The 25437-nt window shown below is 41.5% G+C and overlaps 1 protein-coding gene across 5 annotated transcripts in view; it reads left to right on the forward strand.

Annotated features, from left to right (window-relative positions):
* Positions 1-7734: 7734 nt before the first annotated feature.
* The window catches only part of TMOD2 (tropomodulin 2), a 91090-nt gene continuing 73387 nt past the window's right edge, over positions 7735-25437 (forward strand). For 3 of the 5 annotated variants that reach the window (XM_049904834.1, XM_049904831.1, XM_049904832.1), the window contains exon 1: positions 7735-7872. The gene's annotated coding sequence lies outside the window, so the exon portion shown is untranslated. Of the gene's footprint in view, positions 7873-15621; positions 15711-25437 lie in introns of all 5 variants that reach the window. The other 2 variants (XM_049904835.1, XM_049904838.1) reach the window with 1 other exon arrangement.

Consider the following 25437-nt stretch of genomic DNA (forward strand, 5'->3'; position numbering starts at 1 on the left):
AAACCTTACTTTTACATTTCATGTGTAACACTTCGGATGCTTTCAGTTTCAAGTAACAGAAAACCCCATCTTAAGTAGACTTAGCAATAAGGGTATTTATTATCTCACATAACAAGAAATCCAGGAGTAGGCAGCACCAGAGCTGACTGATTTCCTGACTCACCAACACCACCACATACCCAGCTTCATTCTCTCTCTTCACTCTGCTGTCAGTGTGTTGGCTTTGTCCTAAGGCTGGATCCCCTGGTGGTTTTAGGGGATGTTACTGAAACTGAAGATGGCTATTTCAGTTTCAGGTAATAAGACAGTTGCATCAACAACCACTGGGAGGCATGGGATGTCTCCCTGTGTGTCCTGTTTAAGGGTAAGAAAATCTTTCCCAAAAGCCTTCAGCAGATCTTGCCTCAGGCCTCACAGGCCAGAACTGGATCACATCCCCCTCCTAATCTATCACTGGCCAGTCAACAGAATCCTAGTCCCCTTGCTTTAGGAGTGGGCACCTGGGTGCTAATGGGACCACTTTCCCTGATGTGTGGACAGGCTCTACAAGAAGGAAGTGGTGGAATGGATGTTGCATAGGCAAATGCATTAGTCCTAGGGCTTCATAACAAAGTACCACAAACCAATGACTTAAAACAACAGAAATTCATTCTCTCACAGTTCTGGGGGCCAGAAGTCTGAAATTAAGGTGGTATCAGGCCTATACCCCCTTTAGCTCTAGAGAAGAATCTTTCCTCACCTCTTCCTAGCTTTCAGTGATTACCAGCAATCCTTGGCGTTCCTTGGCTTGTAGACATATCACTCCAATCTCTGCCTCCATATTCACATGCATTCAACCTGTGTGTCTCTGTCTTCACATGGCCTTCTTATAAGGACACCAGTCACTGGATTTAGGGCTGCCATAATCCAATATGACTTCGTTATTAACTAATTATATCTGAAAAGACCTTATTTTCAAATCTAGGTCACATTCTGGGGTCCCAGGTAGACATGCATATTGGTAGGATACTATTCAACCTAGTACAGCAACCAGCAGTATCTACTACATGTTTCTAATGAAATATGATGCATATTTAAATGTAAGCAATTAAAATACTTCACTGTAAATGCCATGTAGAATTTTTTACTGCCTATTTATCAGTTTTCTCACTTGTATGAAGAAAAGCTACACAAAATGATCTATAATGTCCCTTCCGGCTCTAGAGGTTGTTTTAATTTTATATTTTCATTTTTCAAAAAGCAAGTTTAAAGTTTAAACCTATAAGGTATACTCCAAAAATGACAATGGGTTTCAACTGGCAAGATAAGTCATAGGCATGGCTCAAATCCTTCTCGCTCTTAAAAAAAAAAATTAAACATGGCTATTTAAAGAACTAAATAGACTAGAACTGATAATATCTTTGCATTACATTGTAACATTTAAGAAAAAAAAGGTTAAATGTTCTGCTTTTCTCATTCATCCATTGATATCTGCTATCTTCTAGCCCTCATGGTACAGACAGCTTGATTAGAAGTTGTTTTCCACACCTCACTGTCTGTAGTTTGGTGTCAACATCCACCTAGAGCTGATACACAGGATAGTTCTTGTATCTCTTCTTTGGCTCCCAACTATGACTTTAACTTAAGGAATCATCATTATGTCTGCTTCCTCTCACATCTTTCGAAGAAATTCATTCAGAATTCAGAATTCATTCCATTGCAGGTATTCATCTTTCCTATGGGGAGCCGCAAGGAAGCCAAAGAGAAAGATAGTACACAATCAAGTATCTTTGCTGTATTGAACTTTTGCTACTCTTTCTTAAACCTGCATGAAATTGTTTTATTATTTTCATTTTATGCCTACCATCAGCTTTCTCTGGGAAAACTGCTGGCTTTATCTGTAAACGAACCCAAAACCAAACCAGTTGTCATCAAGTTAATTGCAACTCATGGTGACCCCAGGTGTCTCAAAGTAGACGTGCACTGCATAGCGTTTTTAATGGCTAATTTTTCAGAAGTAGATCTCCAGGCCTTCTGTCACAGTCATCTAGTGCTGCTATAACAGTAATACCACAAGCGGATAGCTTCAACAAAGAGAAATTAATTTTCTCATAGTCTAGTAGGCTAGAAGTCCAAATCCAGGGCATCAGCTCCAGGGGAAGGCTTTCTCCGTCTGTCGGTATTCTCGTTGATATTCCCTTGGACTAGGAGCTTCTCTGCACAGGGACCCCAGGTCCAAAGGACTCATTTTGCTGCAGGCACTGCTTTCTTGGTGGTATGAGGTCCCCCCTCTCTGCTTGATTCCCTTTCTGATTTATCTCTTGAGAAATAAAAGGTGATGCAGACCACACCCCAGGGAAACTCCCTTTATTGGATCGGGGATGTGACCTTAGTTACGGTGTTACAATTCCACCCTAATCCTCTTTAACATAAAATACAAACACATAATGGTGGACCACCACACAATACTGGGAATTATGGCCCAGCCAAATTGATACGCCCATTTTTGGGGGGTTTTAATTCAACTCATGACACTTTCCTTCTGAGACACCTCTGGGTGGAACAGCCAACCTTTCAGTTAGTAACCAAGTGCTTAACTGCTGGCACCATCCAGCAACTTCATCTGTAAACAGCCCATTCTTATTAAACAGAAGCCTATGACTTGTAACAAACATACAGTATAAATGAGTCAACCCCACGCACCTGTCAGTTTGTTGTACTGCGGTGGTTTGTGTGTTGCTGTGATGCTGGAAGCTATGCCACTGGTATTTCAAATAACAGCAAGGTCACTATGGTGGACAGGTTTCAGCTGAGCTTCCAGACTAAGACATACTAGGAAGAAGGACCTGGCTGCCTACATCTGAAAAAATTGGTCGGTGAAAACCTTATGAATAGCAGTGGAACCTCGTTTTATATAGTTCCAGAAGATGAGCCCCCTCAGGTTGGAAGGCACTCAAAATACAAACTGGGAAATTGCTGCCTCGTCAAAGTAGAGTCAGCCTTAATGACATGGATGGAGCAAAGCTTCATTTTCTGAGGGCATGACTCAAAATGAGAAGAAACACCTCTAAACACCAATTAATAATCAGAACAAGGAATGTATGAAGTATGAATCTAGGAAAGTTGGAAGTCATCAAAAATGAAATGGACTGCATAAAGATTTATATCCTAGGCATTAGTGAGCTGAAATGGACTGGTATTGGCCATTTTGAATTGGACAATCATATAGTAAAAAAAAAAAAAATTTTTTTTTTATAGTCTAATATGCTAGGAATGACAAATTGAAGAGGAATAGTGTCACATTCATCATCAAGAACATTTCAAGATCTATCCTGAAGTACAATGCTGTCAACGATGGTATAATATCCATATGCCTACAAGGAAGACCAGTTAATATAACTATTATTCAAATTTACGCACTAACCACTAAGCCCAAAGATGAGGAAATTGAAGATTTTTACCAACTTCTGCTGCCTGAAATTGATCAAACATGCAGTTCAGATGCATTAATAATTATTGGTGACTGGAATGCAAAAGTAGGAAACATAGAAGGATCTGTAACTGGAAAATAAGGCCTTGGTGATAGAAACTATGCCGGAGGTCGCATGATAGAATTTTATAAGACCAACAACTTCTTCATTCCAAATACTTTTTTCAACAACATAAATGGCGACTATACACATGGACCTCACCAAATGGAATGCATAGGAATCAAATCAACTATGTCTGTGGAAAGAGATGATGGAGAAGTTCAATATCATCAGTCAGAACAAGGCCAGGGGCCAACTGCACAACAGATCATCAATTGCTCATATGCAAGTTCGAGTTGAAACTGAAGAAAATTAGATCAAGTCCACAAGAGCCAAAATATGACCTTAATAGATTTGACACATTGAACACTAATGACCAAAGACCAGGTGAGCTATGGAATGACATTAAAGACAGCATACATGAAGAAAGCAAATGTTCTTTAAAAAGACAAGAAAGAAAGAAAAGACCAAAATGGATGTCAGAAGAGACTCTGAATCTTGTACTGAATGTACAGAGGCTAAAGCAAGTAGAAGAAATGATGAAGTAAAAGAGCTGAACAGAAGATTTCAAAGGGTAGCTCAGGAGACAAAGTGAAGTATTATAATGACATGTGCAAAAACCTCGAGTTACAAAACCAAAAAAGAAGAACATGCTTGGCACTTCTCAGGCTGAAAGAACTGAAGAAAAAATTCAAGCCTTGAATTGCAATACTGAAGGATTCTATGGGGAAAATACTGAACGACACAGGAAGCATCAAAAGAAGATAGAGGGAATACTCAGAGTCACTGTATGAGAAAGAACTGGTCGAAGTTCAATCATTTCAGGAGGTAGCATATGATCAGGAACTGATGGTACTGAAGAAAGAGGTCCAAGCTGCATTAAAGGCACTGGAGAAAAACAAATCTCCAGGAATTGACAGAACACCAGTTAAGATGTTTCAGTGAACAGATGCGGCACTGGAAGTGCTCACTAATCTCTGTCAAGAATTTTGGAAGATAGCTTCCTGATCAATCAACTAGAAGAGATTCATATTTGTGCCCATTCCAAAGAAAGCTGATCCAACAGAATGTAGAAATTATACAACAATATCATTAATACCACACACAAGTAAAATTTTGCTGAAGATCATTTAAAAGCGGTTGCAGCAGTACATCCACAGGATTTCAAGCCATATTCAAAAGAGGGCGGGTGATGAGGGATATCATTGCTGATGTCTGATGGATCTTGGCTGAAAGCAGAGAATACCGGAAAGATGTTTACCTGTGTTTTATTGACTTCAAAAAGGCATTCGACTATGTGGATCATTAACAATTATGGATAACATTGTAAAAAATAGGAATTCCAGAACACCTAATTATGTTTATGCAGAATCTGTACATAGACCAATAAGCAGTCGTTTGAACAGAACGAGGAGATACTGTGTGGTTTAAAGTTAGGAAAGGTGTTCATTAGGGTTGTATCGTTTCACCATATTTATTCAATCTGTATGCTGAACAAATAATCTGAGAAGCTGGAATATATGAAGAAGAATGTGGCATCAGGACTGGAGGAAGACTCATTAACAGCCTTCTATACGCAGATGACACAATCTTGCTCACTGAAAGTGGAAAGGACTTAAAGCACTTATTGATGAAAATCAAAGACTATACAGCTTTCAATATGGATTGCACCTTAACACAAAGAAACCAAAAATCCTCACAACTGGCCATCATGATAAACGGAGACAAGACTGAAGTTGTCAAGGATTTCATTTTACTTGGATCCACAATCAACACCCATGGAAGCAGCAGCCAAGAAATCAAATGACATATTGCATTGGGCAAATCTGCTGCAAAAGACCTCTTTAAAGTGTTGAAAAGCAAAGATGTTACTTTGAGGCCTGACCCAAGCCATGATGTTTTCAATCATCTCATATGCATGCAAAAGCCGGACAATGAATAGGGAAGGCCAAAGAAGAACTGGACACATTTGAATTATAGTGTTGGCAAAGAATATTAAATATACCATGACAGAATGATGAACAAACCCGCCTTGGAAGAAATACTGCCAGAATGCTCCTTAGAAGCAAGGATGGCTAAATTTCCTCTCACATACTTCAGACATGTTATCAGGAGGGACTAGTCCCTGGAGAAAGACATCATGCTTGATAAAATAGAAAGTCAGTGAAAAGGAAGAAGACTTCCGGTGAGATGGAATGACACAGTGGCTGCAACAATGGGCTCAAGCATAACAACAATTGTGAGGATAGCGCAGGACCGGCAGTGTTTCATTATGTTGTACATAGGGTTGCTGAGTCAGAACTGATGCCAAATAGCACCTACCAACAACAACAAATAAGCCAAAGAGATCCTGTCCGTTACATGGGACATTTGGAATAACAAATGTGCAGGAAATTTTTGGAACATGATTTAAAATGTTTTGGTCATACCTCTATTTCATTTAACTATTTTTAGCTCAGATTTGTCATATTGGTGAGAATTTCCGTGGTACATTCCATTATCAGAGTTGGTAGTGGAAAGAACACTGGTCTGTCAATTCAGCAGCCACCATCTGCCATTGTTCATTATGCTAATTCCAAGAGCCTTAGAGGATTAACTTTATTTTCTGATTCAGCCCAATTGGTGGGGAAGGTACAGGCCTGTTTTGAAACATACGAAGATAAGACAGAGCCAAATGTGCCTCTCTGGGGAAGGCTCCAGTGCCCAAAGTAAAAGGAGAGAAGATGAGCTTAATAACCGGCTGGGTGACCTTGAACAAGTCATATCACCTCTCTGTGCCTCCAGTAACTCTTATTGGGGACGGTCCCCATTCTGCCATCTCACAGAGTTGTTGCAAAAACTAAACGAGAAAATGAGTAGGAAAGTATTTTCACAAATGCAAACTGATGTCATTGTCTTCAAACATGGAATTTTTTTCTGCAGCACTTTTTTTTTTCTTTTTTGGGCACATGATTACTGCACATGCCATGCCAGATTACCATGCTGTTTCACCTTCATTCACCCTTATTTCAGACAGAGATGGCAACACTGCATCCATCCCTTTGGTTCATTTTCCTTCCACCGTATCTCTTAAGATGCAAATCCCACCTGTATGTGAAATATGGCTAAGTAACAACTTACAAAACTCAACATATCTTAACCTGTCAAGACAAGGGCAATAAGCAAGGGTTACTCACAATATATGCCCAAGGGTTTAAAAAGGAGAGCACATCTAGTCAGAAAAGCCTTCTGAAAGGTAACTCTATTTTGCCATGTATTTTAGTAATTTTGGTCTTTACCCTAAGCCATCCCACCCCACTTCCAAGCTTCAGAAGCAAAACAGTATTTCACTATCTTCGTAGCCCCAAGAACCCGGCAGAGAAGGCATCTCAGTACATATTCAGTGATGAAGTGAACCGGCTAAACGGCTGACTATAACACAGTGGATTTTAACATTTATTCACCCTAACCAGGCCCAGCTACCCTTAATTTAGCACTACAGAGCTTCTTAGGAGTGTGCCCATGAACTCCCTTGAAATTCCCAAAGAAGCAGCTAGCCTTGAATGAGTATCCACTAAGTGCCACAAAAACGGTGCCAGGTGCCTTCACATATGCCATGGGTCGTTTAATCCGCACAATATGTCTTCCAGCTTTAAGCCTATTTTACAGACGAGAAAGCTAAGGCTCGGAGAAGCTAAATTGTCCGATCTCACAGCTAGTGAAGCCTTCGCGTGTGCGTGGGTGCTCCAACCCCCTCACCCCCATCACTTTAGCTCTGTCTGGCTAAACCCAACCTGGCTTACCTGCCCCTCCTCCCGCCCCCAGGCATCTAACCAGGCACTCCTGTCCCACGCCCCAGCCCCAGGCCTACGTGAAGCCAGTAAAACTGTGGCAGGCCTGTCTGGACCTGAGCCTCGTCTTAACAAGGCTTCGATGTAAAGATGCTCATTCAACCAAAGGCTCCTCACAACCTTGACAAGCCTGTCCTATCCGCACCCTATCCGCAGCCCAGAGCTTCTCAGAAGAGCCTGCACAGCTTTTTCCAAAAGCTGAAGTTTTTCCTCCCCTGCAGAACGGTTATAGGGTCCCGACACTGATTCCACTAGAAAGCGCAGGGAAAGTGCGTGGGTGGGGAGCCGCAGCACAGCGCAGAGGGCAGACTCGGGTCCTGCCTCTGAGTTGCCGCTCCGCGCAGCCGGGAACTACGCTTCCCAGCCTGCTCCGCTGCGCCCGCGCGCGGGTACGCCGCGCTCTAGTCCCGAGCCGCCTGATGATCGCCGCGCTCACCCGGGCACGGCGACGCCCCTGCTTCTGCGGCCCCGCTACCTCGGGGCTGACGGACTGACGGCCCGCACCGCCGGTTCCGGGATGCGCGCACGGACGGGTGAGTGTGCCAGGGGTGGGTGGGGGGCTCCGCGAGCGAGGCGCTGTTTGCAGCCCACCGGCCCACAGTGCAGAGACTGCCGCGCCCTCCTGGCCATTGGAGGATGCTCGGCGGCGTCGGGCTCGGCCCGCGGGTGAGCGGAGCCCGGGCCGCCTCTTCGCCTCCCCAGCACGCGGGCTGCGAGGGACTGCTGAGCGCTGCGCCCCCGCGGCGGAGGGAAGAGTGCTGCTGGGTATGGGTCCCAAGCTGCGCACTGCGGCTCTGCAGCTTCTGCAGCCCGCCGGGCCGCTGCAGCGAGGGCGCGGTCTCCTGTCCTTCCCAAGCTTCGGGGCTGGGTTTTTCTACGCTAGGCTTTGTTCCCTACTTTCTCCTCTCCTGTGAACGTTTGTTAAGCTCCTGAGCCTTAACCATCTCACTGCCTCCGTAACGCAGACGGCGGGAAGAGTGGACTCTGGCCGGCGTCTTTTCCCAGGCTCGCTGGAGCTGTCACTCGCGGGCGTTGCAGCCTCTGAGAAGGCAGCGTTCAGATGGCAGCTGTGCAGGTCTTGAGACCCTTATTTTTTTCTGGTTAAAGGAATGGTAGTATGTGCTCCTTTGAGTCTTCCTAAAATTTCCCTCTTGCCTTACAGAAATGAAGATTGACTTTAAAAAATAATAACAATAAAAGACTCAGAGTGGGCATTTTTACTTAAACTTTTCAAAGGTAGGACGGTGATGTGATCAAAATGCAAATTAGCAGTGAAGAAGGCAGTGAGTGCCGTGGCTTCGTCTGTGCCCGTTTTTAACATCTGAATCACAAGGTACTTGGAAGGGGAAAGAAAAGAACATTGGAGGATGTTTTAAAACCTGGCTCCAGTCCTAGCTCTACGGTCAACGGTCAACGAGCCGAGGGACCCTGGGCAAGTCCCTTCATCTCTATGAGCCTCCTTCTCCGTATAAAATGGGGCTTTGTGCTAAATGATTTCTGAGCCTTTGTTCTTCCAGGATTCTCATACCAAGGAACTAACTAGACGAGGGTGCTTCTGTTTAATGACATGACAAAAAGCCTGATTGTGACAGGACAAGAGGCTTTGCCCTAGTGAAGAAGAAAGATTTTTCAGGGCTTAGGCAATCTGATATTTAAAAAAAAAAAACAAACTGATTTCCTCTGTTCCCTTCAGTCTGGTCCAATAAATATGCATTACAACTGCTTTAATTTTTGTAAATTACTCTGAATTGGTAGGCTACAGTAGGTTTTTCACTGCTGTTGTTTAATTTGCTGAGTGTGAAGTAATGGGGTCAGCAGGTAAAGGAAAGAGCAGGTGACTCCTTAGGGCTGGACCAGAGCAATCAGATGAAAGTCCACTAGAGGAGGGGAGGTAATGGGTTGGGAGCAGGAAGTAACCAGAAAGTGTATGGGAGGGGAAGAGAGAGAATGGGTACTGATGGGTCATTGCTGGAAAAATAAATACACAACATAAGGAATGAGAGAACCAGAAAATCAGTGCCATGCAAACTGTAACATAACAACCAATTCAGGCAAGGAGTCATGAGCTGATACAAAAATCTTTGATTGAAAATTTGTTGGGGAACAGTATTTTCACTGGAGAACAGCATCTCACTTCAGACTACTTTCTGAGATGTATCCTTATGGTGGAGATCAGGAGTCAGTGGAAAGTCTCCTGTTCTGATGCAGTTAGAAGGTCATAACTTCACTTACATACCATTACTGGGAAAAATGTTTAACCTGAATCTAATTAGGAAGAGACAACCTGACAAATTCAGAACGTGGGACATTCTGCAAGACAATTGGCCTGCACTCTTAAAAAATTTAATGTTATCAGAAAAAAAGAAAGATTTGTGCAAGTGGGAGATTATAGTAGATTAAAAAACTAAACTGATGTCACAACTAATTGGGACATGTGAAATTTGGATTCTAGATCAGGGAAAAAATAATTATAAAAGATAACTTGGAGACAGTTGGGGACACTTGAATATGGACCGTATATTAGATGATATTATAGAATTGCTGTTAATTTCTTAGGTGTGATACTGTGATTATATAGGACACTGACTTTATTCTTTGGAGATGTGTGCCCAAGTATTAGCAGTAAAGTGTCCTGACATCTGCAACTTACTTTCAACTGGTTCAGAAAAAACTGTATCCCAGGGAGGGGAGGGGGCTGTCAAGCTAAGGAATGTAACAAATGTAGCAAAATGGTGACAGTTGGTGAATCAAGGAGAATACTGTGTTGTTGTTGTTGGGTGCCATCAAGTAGGCTTGTACTCTTAGCAACCTCATGTGGCAGAGTAGAACTGCTCCCATAGGGTTTTCTAGGCTGTAATCTTTATGGGAGCAGATCTCCAGGTCTTCCTCCTGCAAAGCTGCCCAATATGTTCGAACTACCAACCTTCTGATTTGCAACTGAGTGCTTAACCATTGTGCCACCATGGCTCTTGGAGAGTAGTATGTAGGTGTTTTTTTGTACTATTCTTTTACCTTTTCTATAAACTTAAACTTTTTAAAATAGAAGGTTGGGGATTAAGTAAATAGAGTTTTGCAGGGGACTTTGTGGTTAGTGACAGCTGCAGCAAATCCATTGGAAACTTCTTGGATTCAGGTGCCCAAGGTTTAAGTCTTGTTTGAGTTATGAGTAGGGTTAGGGAAAGTTCCCTTTTTTGGTTTGCCCTAACTGCACTTCATGCTCAAGCTCCTACCTCAAAGGTTTAGTAATTCCCCAAACCTTGGAAACTCTAGCCCTACCCAAGAATCATACTAAAAGCACTGTCCCTTTTTCTCTGCATTCTGAGATCTGTGTAGGTGTGGAAGGAAATTTGGGAACTTAGGTGATAGTTTGGTTTATTTTGGCCTCGGGGAGGATGTTGGGGCGAGAACAGATCCTGTTTTGTGACAGAACAGAAGTGGTAGGTTTTTCTGTCATTCCCTTATGTGTAAATCACACACAATCAAATGTTTTCAGTATAGACTGTGACTGGTTCAAAGAGGTTCACAGAAGAAATATGCTGAAGGAACTTCCTATTATTAGTCCAAGAAGGTAGAACCAGCTCTTAAGAGACATTTAATCTCTTATAAAGCATATTTTGTGGCAAGAATATTTTTGTTATTCTTGGATTTGATCTATATGTGTGTCTATTTATGTACATCCATGTGCTTACATGTATATCTAGGAAAATATTAATTTAAGGTGTATACAGTTGTCTGAACATCCAAAATACTATATGTGTAGATCTGTGACTCTCAAACAATATTCCCTAAAATATATATGATGTTAATTAGTGCTACAAGGAAAAAAAGTGTGTAGTCAAACAGATACGAGAATTACTAGATTAAACAAAGCTAAAAAGGTTTACTCAAGACTTTTCAGAGCCTTCCATGGGTTAGTGCTCATTGTGGTTGGGGGTGGAGATGGGGGTGTCTGTAAGATATGGTATGGAGTGTTTCCCAAACTTGTGTGACCACAGGCTCTTCTGGACAAAGGATCTTGAAGGGCAAGTGTTAATGTGGAACCACCTTTGGGAAACACTGCCTTTAGGGCATTTGTGGGTGGAAGGTCAGGACATCTGAATAAATGTGTAGTTGGTAAGTATTTGTTTCCTACTACCTACAGATTAGATTCCAAGCTTTGGATTCTGGCTTTAATGGATCATAGCTGTTTCACCTCAATCTACTTTTCCAATTATCATTTCCTGGCAACCTGACATATTTCTTCCTATAAACTTTCCTGCTGAATATTTTGCTTATATATTTTGGAACAATTTTAAGTGTACCCAGAAGTCAATTATCCGTAAATTTTGAAGGCTTTGTTAGTTATGTAAACCAGTATACTACTGTTTTGCTATGGCTCTAATGGAGCTTGGGTAACTGCTTTTCCTCCAAAAACCACTTTGAGTTCCTTGGTCCTGGACCTATATTTCAGAAACCCTGGTGGCATAGTGGTTAAGTGCTATGGTTGCTAACCAAAAGGTCAGCAGTTCAAATCCACCAGGTGCTCCTTGAAAACCTTGTGGGGAAGCTCTGCTCTGTCCTGTAGGGTTGCTGTGAGTCAGAATTGACTTGACAGCAATGGATGATGATGATGGACCTATATTTCACCTTGACTTTCCTCAAACGTGTGATTTATTTCTGGTTTTACGTTTTATGTTTTGATGGCTGCCCAATCAATTACCTCTTTCACATGTGTCACCAGTTTTTGTGGATTCCCCTAGTGACAGCTGGGTGGGGTGGGAACAAGAAGGTTACTCTGGGGCTGTGGTGACACGAGCTCATGAATTTGCATGAGGCCATGGCAAGCCTGGACGTGAGGAGTAAGGAGCAAATCTAGAGGACTAGCCCCAAGAAAGAAGCAGGATACCCCTTATCAGAGTGATTGGAGGGATCTAGATTGGTGGTGCAGTGGTTAAATGCTCAGCTGCTAACTGAAAGTTTGGTGGTTCAAACCCACCAGCTGCTCTGCAGGAGAAAGATATGGCAGTCTGCTTCCATAAAGATTACAGCCTTGGAAACTCTGTGGGGCAGTCATATAGGGTTGTTGTGAGTTGGAATCAACTCAAGGGCAATGGGTTTTTAGTTTAGAGTCTAGTGAGCTGGGTTGCTCTTCAGCCAGTGTATGCAGGGATAGCATCCTCATCGTTTATAGCTGGTAGCTACCTTGGTTGGGCAGTGCTCATTCCATACCAGGTCCTAAATGTTTTGCATGTCATTCTGATAAGCAGCCATGAGTCAAGGTGTACAGAACACCCTTAAGTCATAGCAAAGCATAGATGAGAATCTAACTGGGGTACAGATGCCCAAGAAACAAGATAGGTGGGTCTAAGACCATACAAGCAGGCAGAAGCCAGGAGGGCACATGGATCAAAGGACAGAGAACAGGGAACCCATGGTGTCAGTCAGAAAGTTAGAAAACCATAAGTACCTAAGGGCAGGATGAGGGGACTTGGCTAGAGCCAACAGGAATTAAAAACCAGGAAGATACAGACAGCTGAGTGTAAGGCAAGGAGGTAAACAGAGGCCAAGAAACAGGAACTCCTCAGAAAACATAGAGTCAGACAGAGGGGCAAGGGAGCATAGGGGGATAGAACCCACCAAGAGAGTTAGAAACCAGGTGGCAGTCTGGGAAGATAGTAAGTCTTCCATGCAAAAGAGCTTCTGCCTCAGTCAGGAAGCTTGTTTGCTACTTCTGCTGCGATGGTAACCCATCTCATAGCTTGGCTGGCCTATACCATGGAGACTTGCTGTGCATGGCAGACTCTGGCTCACGGCTCTTATAGTATGCTGCCTCTCTGTATTTGACAGATCCTTACAAGGAAATCAGAGGGAAAGAATGAATACCCCGCAAAGAGATTATTCTTAGATGAAGAGAAAAAGAAAATATTTTTTATTGGGAGCTTACTATGGGCTAGACATTGTACCAAACCTAGTATGTACATTGTCTCACTAAGCATCACTTCAACCTTCGGAGACAAGTACTGTTCTTTGCCCATTTTACAGAACACGGGAATAAAGCTTGGAGAAATTGTCGCTCTCACACAGATCTGTCTACATCAGACCCAGGACTGGCCAACTCGAAGACTAACTCTTTTAGTCTTTTGTGCTCTTCTAAACCTGGGGGGAGGATCACCAATGGGCACACTGTTATAAAAGAGGAGGGGACTGTTTTTGAGCATGTTTTAAGCTTTGGCAACTTCTATAAGATTGGGAAATTAAGAACACATAGTCTTGGATACAAACTCTTTGTTCTGGTAAGATCTGTTCCTCATTTCCCTTTCAGCTTGCTCTTCCCATTGTCTTGCCGTATATTTTGCCTGAAATTCCTCCTTATTTGATAGCATTCTTAGTCCTTCATTTTCTGCAACTATTTTGCAGAATCTGGCATGATACATGTGGTTGCTTTAAAAAAAAAAAAACAGATTTGATTGGACTGTCTTCAAAAGAGTAGGTTCCAAAAGACAGGCTATGTCTGTTACATATTTGTATTTTCCCTCCAGATAGAAAGAAATTAAATATAGGATCAATTCATGTTTTCTTGGAAGGTGTGCTGATATGCTGGTTTTGTTTTAATTTACTAATTTTAGAATATGTAGGTTTGGCTCTTGTGCAAATTGGTTCACTAATTGTCTAAAAACTTATGAAGTATTTAAGGTATATAAAAAGGAATAAAGAATAACAACCTTTCGTGTAGCCACCACCTCTCTGGGGAATAAATCGTCATCAGAATAGTTGAAGCCCAGTGTCCCCTCCTGATGTGGTATCCCCCCCACCAACAGCCCTTAGTGCCTTCCCTAGGTGTACACTCCTAGGGAATTAGAGTACAATTTTGCCCATTTTAAAACACTTTTCACTGTGTTTGTTCTTAAGAATTTTTTTCGATTTACTCTTTTATAAAAATCAATCTTTGATTTAGCTTGGGTTTAATGAATAGGGCTGCTGGCTTTGGTTTTGATTCTATCTTTGTGTGTAGGCAGGACCAAAGGCTAGGCACTTCACACTGTGTCTGATTTTTCTCTTTCCTATCACACTTATTCAAGTAAGGTGTGGAAAGAGGAGGAAAGAAAGCTACACTCCTTATTTTCCTTCCGCGGACTTGAGTCTTTGGGCGTTTGGAAGAGTTATTTGAGGGCCCACGTCACTGTTCCTTCCGCTCAAGGCCTCTCTCCCCTGGAGAGCATTTTCTTCACCTGCTGCATGTACCTGGGCTCCTGGAAGCCTCATTTGACACTTGCACCATTCCAGCATGTACGTTTGTAAGCTTGTTTTGTGCTGAGTGCTTGCCATGGGACAGATACTCTGCTAGAGGGTTTAACACTGCTTTGCAAATTTTCCGCTGCAGTATTGTTAACAGTTGTTCTTAGCTACCATTGAATCAGCCCCCAACTCATAGCAACCCCATGCACAACTGGATCAGACTGTTGTGACCCACAGAGTTTTCACTGGCTGATTTTTCACCAGTAGATCACCAGGCACTTCTTCCTAGTCTGTCTGAGTCTAGAAGCTCTGCTGAAACCTGTTCAGCATCACGGCAACACTGCAAGCCTCTACTGACAGGTAGTGGCCGCACTTGAGGTACATCGGCCAGAAGTCAAACCTGGGTCTCCCAGGTGGAAGATGGGAAATTCTACCACTGAACCACCACTCCCACTGCTAAAAGACGGGGAGGACAAATATGAACCCTTGTGAAGACCAGGTTGTGGCTAAAGCAGGGCAGGCATGAGCTGGAAAAATCTATGATTTTTAAAAAGCTATGAGAATTTAGCATTCTTCTCCACATTATATTTATATTTGTTTTTTAAAAATAATAACTAGGGGGCCAAGATGGTGGAGTAGTCAGACGCTTCCTGTGGTCCCTCTTACAGCAAAGACCCGAAAAAACAAGTGAATCAATTATATATGCCAATCTAGGAGCCCTGAACATCAAAGGCAAAATTGATGAATTGTACTGAGTAGCAGCGTGAGGGAGAGATTACTCAGAAGCAGTGAAGTGTTGCCAGACCTGACCTGGCAGGAACTGGCACCCTGCAGGCTGGATCAGCTGGCATTCGTAGTGAGGCAAACAATGGCACTTGGGATGTGTTTGTTACATCAGGAGAGACCAAGCCGTGGAGAGTTGGCTCAAACCTCCAGAACCAGTGAAAAATGGCACTCAATCAGTGAAAGATAAGTATATGCGTCTAACCTACCACACGGGTCAAAAAACACTCCCTTTGGAAAGAACCTCTCTCCGATTTACCTGTCTTATCCCCACTCTGCACCAGGTCTGGGCAGGCTTCAGCGATTGCCGCATCCCCTGGGCCAGAAGTAGGACCCATCGCATGCCATGGGCCATTCTCCTGGCTTTGGAAAGGTAACAAATTAACAAACAGAAAAAAATAATTTGCCAGCTCCCCTAAGCTGGGAACTCAGGGAAGGCACAGCACCTTTGCCTAGGCACAGGCGTAAGGGGTCCATGGACTTTGAATGTAGTTCAACCCTGCATAGACCTGTGTGGGCCTATTTCAACAGTATAGACCCTCATTAGCACAGTACAACAGGGTACATACCTGAAGCCTAATTTCAACTATATAAGCTATATGGTGGAATGGCATATTTGTGATGCTTGGTACTACTCCGCCCATTAAGCAGGGTCCTCACCTACCCACACCAGGGGCTTGAGAACTGGTGGCTCCACCCACGCCACCTAACCACCCATGACAGGGGCTCAAGAATAAGTGGTGCCTCCCAGTCCTTACAGTCAACAGCATTGGGTGCCCATAGTCCAGCTGCAAAACCCACCCATGTATGTGCTGTAGGAGACAGGGATATGCTTGCCTCTCAGATATTCAGGGGCAGCTGTCAGTCCCCAGACTTCCTCAGCACATGACCCCACACTGCAGCCAGATACCTGTGCCTACTCCAATCACCCTGCCCATCTAGGACTGTACATGAGAGGCTGCACCACCCACTTGGTGACCGACAACCTGGACACTTAAGCTGAATCCTATCAAAATAAGTAAATGGTCTCCTGGGCTCACATACCTAGTAACAGCTCTAACCATCTGGTGACAGGACGTGAGAGAGTGAAAGGCACCAATTATCAGACTAGTTCACCTGAGCAGTCTATTTGGGTATATCAAAACAAAACAAAACAAGAAGCTAGGACACAGTAAGCAAACATAAAATAAATATAACTTACTGATGGCTCGGAGAGAACAGTCAATATCAAATCACATAGAGACAGACCACAATGGCTTCAGCAAGCACCCCAAACAAAGAATCAAGAAATCTTCTGGAGGAAGAGAACGCCTTGGAATTACCAGAAGTAGAATTCAAAAGATTAATATGCAGAGCTCTTCAGGAAATCAGGAAGGAGATAGGCAAAACACAGAACAAGCCAAGGAACACACAGAAAAAGCAATAGAGAAACTCAAGAAGGTTTTGCAAGAGCATAATGACAAATTTAACAGGCTGCAAGAATCTATAGAGACAGCAAGCAGAAATCCAAAAGATTAACAATAAAATTCAGAATTAGACAACTCAATAGAAAGTAATAGGACCAGAATTGAGGCAATGGAATTCAGAATTAGTGAGATTGAAGATAAAGCACCAACTTATTTGAGGAAAAATCAGATAAAAGAATAAAAAAAAAAATGAAATCCTAAGAATTATGTGGGACTCTATCAAGAGGAACAACCTACGAGTGATTAGAGTACCAGAACAGCAGGGGGTGGGGGTGGGGGACAGAAAATACAAAGAGAATTGTTGAAGATTTGTTGGCAGAAAACTTTCCTGATACCATGAGAGATCAGAAGATATCTATCCAAAAAACTCATCAAACCCCACACAAGGCAGATTCCAAAAGAAAGTCACCAAAACATAATGAAACTTGCCAAAACCAAAGGTAGAGAATTTTAAGAGTGGCAAGGGACAAAGGAAAAGTCACCTGCAGGGGAGAATCAATAAGACTAAGCTCAGACCCTGGAAGCAAGAAGGCAATGGGATGACATATACAAAGCCTTAATGGAAAAAAATTGCCAACTAAGAATTATATATCCAGCAAAACTGTCTCTCAAATATGATGGCAAAATTAGGGCATTTCCAGATAAACGGAAGTCTAGGGAATTTGTAAAAACCAAACCAAAATTAGAAGAAATACTAAAGGGTGTCCTCCAGTTAGAAAATCAATAACATCAGATAACAACGTAAGACTAAACAACCAGGTATCAACCCAGATAGGGAAGTCACAAATAAATCAAAGCTAAAACACTGAAAATAGGGAAACACAGACATCAGTATGTATAAGATGGCATTAAAACAAAAAAGAGGGAATAAATAATGTAGTCCTAGATCTTTCATATGGAGAGGAAGTTAAGGCAATATCAAGAAATAAAAGATTGGTTTAAACTTAGAAAAATATAGGTAAATATTAAGGTAACCACAAAGAAAACTAGCAATCCTACACATAAAAATAAAAAACAAGAAAAACACGAAGTCTCAGCAAACACAAAATCAGCAACAATTAAAAGGACGAAAAGAAAATACATAAAGAATAAAGACTCAGCACAGAAAATTAAGTGGAACGAAGAAATTGTCAAGAACACACACAAAAAAAGACATCAAAATGACAGCATAATACCAACCAATAATTACGATGAATGTAAATGGACTAAATGCTCCAATAAAGTGACAGAGAGTGGCAGAATAGATTTAAAAAAGATGATGTCTGTATGCTGCTTACAAGAGACATACCTTAAAGATACAAACTAAAACTCAAAGGATGAAAAAATTTATATCAAGCAAACAACAATCAAAAAAGAGCAGGAGTGGCAATATTAATCTCTGAAAAAATATATTTAAGTAAAATCTACCACAAAAGAAAAGGAAGGACACTGTATAATTAATGATGTGTCAATACACCAGGAAGACATAACCAAAATAAATATTTATGCGCCCAACAACAGGGCTCCTAAATACATGAGACAAGCTCTAACAGCATTGAAAAGAGAAATAGACAGCCGCACAATAATATTTGGAGACTTAAACACACCACTTTTGGTGAAGGACAGGACATTCAGAAAGAAGCTCAATACAGACACAGAAGATCTAAATGGCACAGTCAACCAACTTGATCTCATAGACATATACAGAACACTCCATGCAACAGCAGACATGCATACTTTCTTTTCCAACCCACATGGAACATTCTCCAGAATAAACCATATATTAGGCCATAAAGCAAGCCTTAACAGATTCCAAATCATTGAAATATTACAAAGCATCTTTTCTGACCACAAAGCCATAAAAGTAGAGATCAGTAACAGAAAAAGCAAGGAAAAAAAATCAAACACCTGGAAACTGAATAACACTTTGCTCAAAAACTACTGGGTTATAGAAGAAATTAAGGACGGAATAAAGAAATTCACAGAATCAAATGAGAATGAAAACATATGCTACCAGAACCTTTGGGACCCAGCAAAAGCAGTGCTCAGAGATCAGTTTATACCAATAAATGCACACATCCAAAAAGAAGAAAGGGCCAAAATCAATACATTAACCCTAAAACTTGAACAAGGAGAGAGCAGCTAACGATGCCCTCAGGCACCAGAAGCAAGCAAATAATAAAAACTAGAGCAGAATTAAATGAAATAGAGAATAGGAAAACAACTGAAAGACTCAACAAGACCAAAAGCTGGTTCTTTGCAAAGATCAACAAACGCGATAAACTATTGGCCAAAGTAACAAAAGAAAAACAGGAGAGGCAGCAAATAACCTGAATAAGAAATGAGATGGATAATATCGCAACAGACCCAGCTGAAATTTAAAAGAATCATAACAGAATACTATGAAAAACTGTACTCTAACAAATTTGAAATCCTAGAGAAAATGGGCAAATTTCTAGAAACACACTGCCTACCTAAATTAACATAAACACAGATAGAACAACTAATGAACCTATAACAAAAGAGGAGATTGAAAAGGTAACGAAAAACTCCCAACAGAAAAAAGCCCTGGTCCTGACAGTTTCACTGGAGAGCTCTACCAAATTTTCAGAGAAGAGTTAACACCAGTACAATTAAGGTATTTCAAAGCATAGAAAAGGATGGAATACTCCCAAACTCATTGTATGAAGCCAGCATATCCCTGATACCAAAACCAAGTAAAGACAACACAGAAAAAGAAAATTACAGACCAGTATCCCTCCTGAACATAGACGCAAAACTCCTCAACAAAATTCTAGCCAATAGAATTCAACAACATATCAATTAAAAAAAAACAAAACAAAACACCATGACCAGGTGAAATTCATACAAGATATGCAGGGATGGTTCGGCATTAGAAAAACAATCCATGTAATCCATCACATAAATAAAACAAAAGACAAGAACCACATAATCTTATCAATTGACCAAGAAAAGGCATTTGACAAAGTCTAACACCCATTCATGATAAAAACTCAGCAAAATAGGAATAGAAGGGAAATTCTTCAACATAATGAAGGGCATTTATACACAGCTAACAGCCAACATATTCCTAAAATGGAGAGAGTCAGAAAGCATTCCCCTTGAGAACAGGAACCAGACAAGGTTGCCGTTTATCACCAGTCTTATCCAACATTGTGCTGGAGGTCCTAGCCAGAGCAATCAGGCTAGATAAAGAAATAACGGGGATCCAAACTGGTAAGGAAGAAGTAAAAATGTCTCTATCTGCAGATGACAGGATCTTGTACACAGAAAACCCTAAAGAATCCACAAGAAAATGACTGGAACTAATAGAAGATTTCAGCAAAGTATCAGGATACAAGATAAACATACAAAAATCAGTTGGATTCCTCTGCATCAACAAAAGGAACTTCAAAGAGGAAACTGCCAAATCAATACCATTTACAATAGCCCCCAAGAGGATAAAATACTTAGGAATAAATCTAACCAGGGACGTGAAAGACCTATACAAAGAAAACTATAAGACACTACTGCAAGAAACTGAAAGAGACTTACATAAGTGGAAAAACATACCTTGCTCATGGATAGGAAGACTCAACATTGTAAAAATGTCAATTCAACCCAGAGTGATCTACGGATACAGTGCAATCCCAATCCAAAATCCAATGACATTTTTTAATAAGAGAGAAATAAATCACCAACTTCATATGGAAAGGGAAAAGGCCTCAGATAAGTAAAGCATTACTGAAGAAGAAGAACAAAGTGGGAGGCCTCACAGTACCTGATTTTAGAACCTATTATACCGCATGGTACTCAAAACAGCCTAGTACTGGTACAACAACAGCTATATAGACCAATGGAACAGAATTGAGAATCCAGAGGTAAATTCCTCTACCTGTGAGCAGCTGATATTTGACAAAGGTCTGAAGTCTGTTAAATGGGGAAAAGACAGTCTCTTTAACAAATGGTGCTGGCATAACTGGATATCCATTTGCAAAAAAATGAAACAAGACCCATACCTCACACCATGCACAAAAACGAACTCAAAATGGATCAAAGACTTAAATATAAAACCTGAAACAATAAAAGATCATGGAAGAAAAAATGGAGACATCGCTAGGATCCCTAATACATGGCATAAACAGAATACAAACCATAACCAACAGTGCACAAACGCCAGAAGAGAAACTAGGTAACTGGGAGCTCCTAAAAGTCAAACACTTACGCTCATCAAAAGACTTCACCAAAAGAGTAAAAAGACAACCTACAGACTGGGAGAAAATTTTTGGCTGTTACAAATCCAATCAGCATATAATCTCTGAAATGTGGAAGATACTGCAAAACCTCAACAACAAAAAGGCAAATAACCCAATTAAAAAATTGGCAAAGGACATGAATGGCCAGTTCACCAAAGAAGACATTCAGGCAGCTGATACACGTGAGGAAATGCTCATGATCATCAGCCATTAGAGAAATGCAAATTAAAACTACAATGAGGTACCATCTTACACCAACAAGGCTAGCATTAGACCAAAAAACACAAAATAATAAATATTGTAGAGGTTGTGGAGAGACTGGAACAATTATACACTGCTGGTGGGAATGTAAAATGGGACAACCACTTTGGAAACTGATTTGGCACATCCTTAAAAAGCTAGAAATAGAAGTACCGTAGGATCCAGAAATCCCACTCTTTGGAATATATTATAGAGAAATAAGCGCAGTCACACTAACAGATATATGCACACCCATGTTCATTGCAGCACTGTTTACAATAGCAAAAACATGGAAACAACCTAGATGCCCATCAATGGGGAAAATGGATAAACCAATTATGGTGTATTCACACAGTGGAATAGTACACGATGGTAACAAACAACAGTGTATCTGCAAAACACCTCATAACATGGATGGCTCTGGAAGGCATTATGCTGAGTGAAATTAGTTGCAAAAGGACAAATATTGCATGAGACTACTATTATAGGAACTCAAGAAAAGGTTTAAACACAGAAGAAAACATTCTTTGATAGTTATGAGGGCAGGGAGGGAGAACGGTATTCACTTCCTAGATGGTATATATTTTTTTTTTTTAGACAAGAATTATTTTAGGAGAAGGGAAGGAGAACACACAATACAGGGGAGGTAAGCACAACAGGATTAAACCAAAAGCTAAAAAGTTTCCTGAATACAACCAAACACTTCGAGGTGCTGAGTAACTGGGGCAGAGGTCTGGGGGCCATGTTTTCAGGGGACATGTAGGTCAATTGGTATACAAAATTTATTAAGAAAATGTTCTGCATCCCACTTTCATGAGTCGCGGCTGGGATCTTAAAAGCTAGCAAGCGGCCATCTAAGATGCATCAATTGGTCCCAACCCACCTGGAGCAAAGGAGAATGAAGAACACCAAAGACAAAAGGAAAATATGAGCCCAAGCCACAGAAAGGGCCACATAAACCAGAGACTCCATCAGCCTGAGACCAGAAGAACAAACTGGTGCCTGGCTACCACCAGTGACTGCCCTGACAGGGAACACAAGAGAATCCCTGGCAGAGTAGGAGAAAAATGGGGTGCAGGACTCAAATTCTAGTAAAAAGACCAGACTTAACAGTCTGAGGCTAGAGGGACCCGGGAAGACAAGGCCCCCGGACTCTCTGTTAGCCCAAAACTGAAACCATTCCTAAAGCCAACTCTTCAAAGATTAGACTGGGCTATAAGACATAAAATGATATTGGTGAAGAGTATGCTTTTTAGCTTAGGTAGATACATGAGACTAAATGGGCAGCTCCTGTCCAGAGGCAAGATGAGAAGGCAGAAAGGGACAGGAGCTGGTTGAATGGACTTGGGAAATCCAGGGTGGAAAGGAGTGTGCTGTCACATTATAGGGAGAGCAACTAGGGGTGACACAGCAATGTGTGTATATATTTTTGCATGTGAAACTTTCACTTAAAGCACAGTAAAAATAATAATAATAACTAGATCTGCCCCAAATCTTCAAGTCAAAGTTGTGCTACAGGAAGATTCACCTTTTTTTTCTTTTCTTCTCCTCTGACTTTAAGACCCCTGGTGAATTGACACAACATATGCAATCTGCCCTAACAGGTGCTATTGCATAGTAGTATCATTTTATTGTAAATAATTAATGTCTGTCTTTCCCTACTAAACTGTAAGCTTAGTTGGGGCAGAGGATATTGTCTGTCTTATTCACTGTTATTCTCCCAGCACTGCAAGGGAAAATAGGCTTTCAAAAAATATTTGTTAAATGAATATACAAACCTTAGTTTGAGAAGCTCAGGAATACTAAAAATTACGACATGTTCCCTGTCCTCTGGGAGTTTTGGTGTAGTTGGAGAGAAAACCATATATGTAACATACATGAAAAGATTACCAGAGAGAAAGAAATGAATACCAAATTTATGATATATAATTGTTGTTAGGTACAACCACTTCGGTTCTGACTGGGAGCAACCCCATGTACAACAGAACGAAACCCTGCCTGGTCCTGCGCCATCCTCACAGTTTTTGCTGTTTTTGAGCCCACTGTTGCAGCCACTGTACCAATCCATCTTGATGAGCATCTTCCTCTTTTTCACTGACCTTCTACTTCACCAAGCATGATGTCCTTCTCCAGGGACTGGTCCCTCCTGATAACATATCCAAAGTACAAGAGATGAAGTCTTGCCATCCTTGCTTCTAAGGAGCATTCAGGCTGTACTTCTTCCAAGACAGATTTCATCATTCTTCTAGCAGTCCATGGTATGCTCAGTATTCGTAGCTAACACCTTAGTTCAAATGCATAGGTTCTGTTTTGGTCTTCCTTATTCATTGTCTAGCTTTTGCATGCATATAAGGTGACTGACCCCCACGTCTTTCAGTTTGTCGTATATCATGGCTTGGGTCAGGCGCACCTTAGTCCTCAAGGTGACATCTTTGCTATTTTAACACTTTAAAGCGGTCTGCTGCAGCAGATTTGCACAGTGCAATACATCACTTGATTTCTTAATTTTTATTTTGCTTTAAGTGCAAGTTTACAAAACAAGTCAGTCTCTCATACAAAAATTTATGTACACCTTGCTATATACTCCTAGTTGCTGTCCCCCTACTGAGACACCACACTCCTTCTCCCCACCCTCTATTTCCATATCTCTTCAGCCAGCTTCTGTCCCCCTCTGCCTTCTCATCTCCCCTCCAGACAGGAGCTGCACACATGGTCTCATGTGTCTACTTGATCCAAGAAGCTCACTCCTTACCAGCATCATTTTCGATCTTATAGTCCATTCCAATCCCTGTCTGAGGAGTTGGCTTTGGAAATTGGTTCCTGTCTTTGGCTAACAGAAGGTCTGGGGACGATGACCTCCGGGGTCCTTCTAGCCTCAGTCAGATCATTAAGTCTAGTCTTTTTACAAGAATTTGAGGCCTGCATCCCACTGCTCTCCTGCTCCCTTAGGGGTTGTCTGTTGTGTTACTGTCAGGGGAGTCATCGATTGTAGCCAGATACTGTGTAGTTTTTCAGGCCTCATGCTGATGTGGTCTCTGGTTTATGTGGCCCTTTCTGTCTCTTGGGCTTGTAATTACCTTATGTCTTTGGTGTTATTCATTCTCCTTCGCTCCAGGTGGGTTGAGACCAATTGATGTGTCTTAGATGGCCACTTGCTAGCGTTTAAGACCCCAGACACCACTCTCCAAAGTAGGATGCAGAATGTTTTCTTAATAGATTTTATTATGCCAATTGTCCTAGATGTCCCCTGAAACCATGGTCCCCAAGCCCCATCCCTGCTACTCTGGCCTTCAAAGCATTCAGTTTATTCAGGAAACTTCTTAGCTTTTGGTTTAGTCGACTTGTGCTGACCTCTCCTGTGTTGTATTTTGTCTTTCCCTTCACCTAAAATAGTTCTTGTCTACTTAGTGAATACCCTTCTCCTTCCCTCCATCCCCACCCTTGTAACCATCAAAGAATATTTTCTTCTCAGTTTAAACTACTTCAGTTTTTTAAATAGTGGTCTCATAGAATATTTGCCCTTTTGCAACTGACTAATTTCACTCAACATAATGCCTTCCAGATTCCTCCATGTTATGAAATGTTTCACAGATTCATCATTGCTCTTTATCAATGCGTAGAGTTCACTCTGTAAATATAGGGGGTTTTTATTTATCCATTCATCTCTTGATGGGCACCTTGGTTGCTTCCATCTTTTTGTTATTGTAAACAGTGCTGCAGTAAACATGGGTGTGCATATATCTGTTAGTGTAAAGGCTCTTATTTCTCTAGGATATATTCCAAGGACTGGGATTGCAGGATCATATGGTAGTTCTATTTCTAGTTTTTTAAGGAAGCACCAAATCGATTTCCAAAGTAGTTGTGCTATTTTACATTCCCACCAGCTGTGCATAAGTGTTCCAGTCTCTCAACAGCCTCTCCAACATTTATCATTTTGTGTTTTTTGGATTAAAGCCAGCCTAGTTGGAGTGAAATGGAATCTCATTGTAGTTTTGATTTGCATTTCTCTAGTGGTTAAGTGCTACGGCTGTTAACCAAAGGGTTGGCAGTTCGAATCCACCAGGTGCTCCTTGGAAACTCTGTGGGGCAGTTCTGCTCTGTCCTGTAGGGTCGCTATGAGTTGGAATCGACTTGACAGCACTGGGTTTGGTTTTAAGGA

This window comes from Elephas maximus, chromosome 12 (assembly GCF_024166365.1).
Source record: "Elephas maximus indicus isolate mEleMax1 chromosome 12, mEleMax1 primary haplotype, whole genome shotgun sequence".
In the NCBI taxonomy this organism is placed as follows: Eukaryota; Metazoa; Chordata; class Mammalia; order Proboscidea; family Elephantidae; genus Elephas; species Elephas maximus.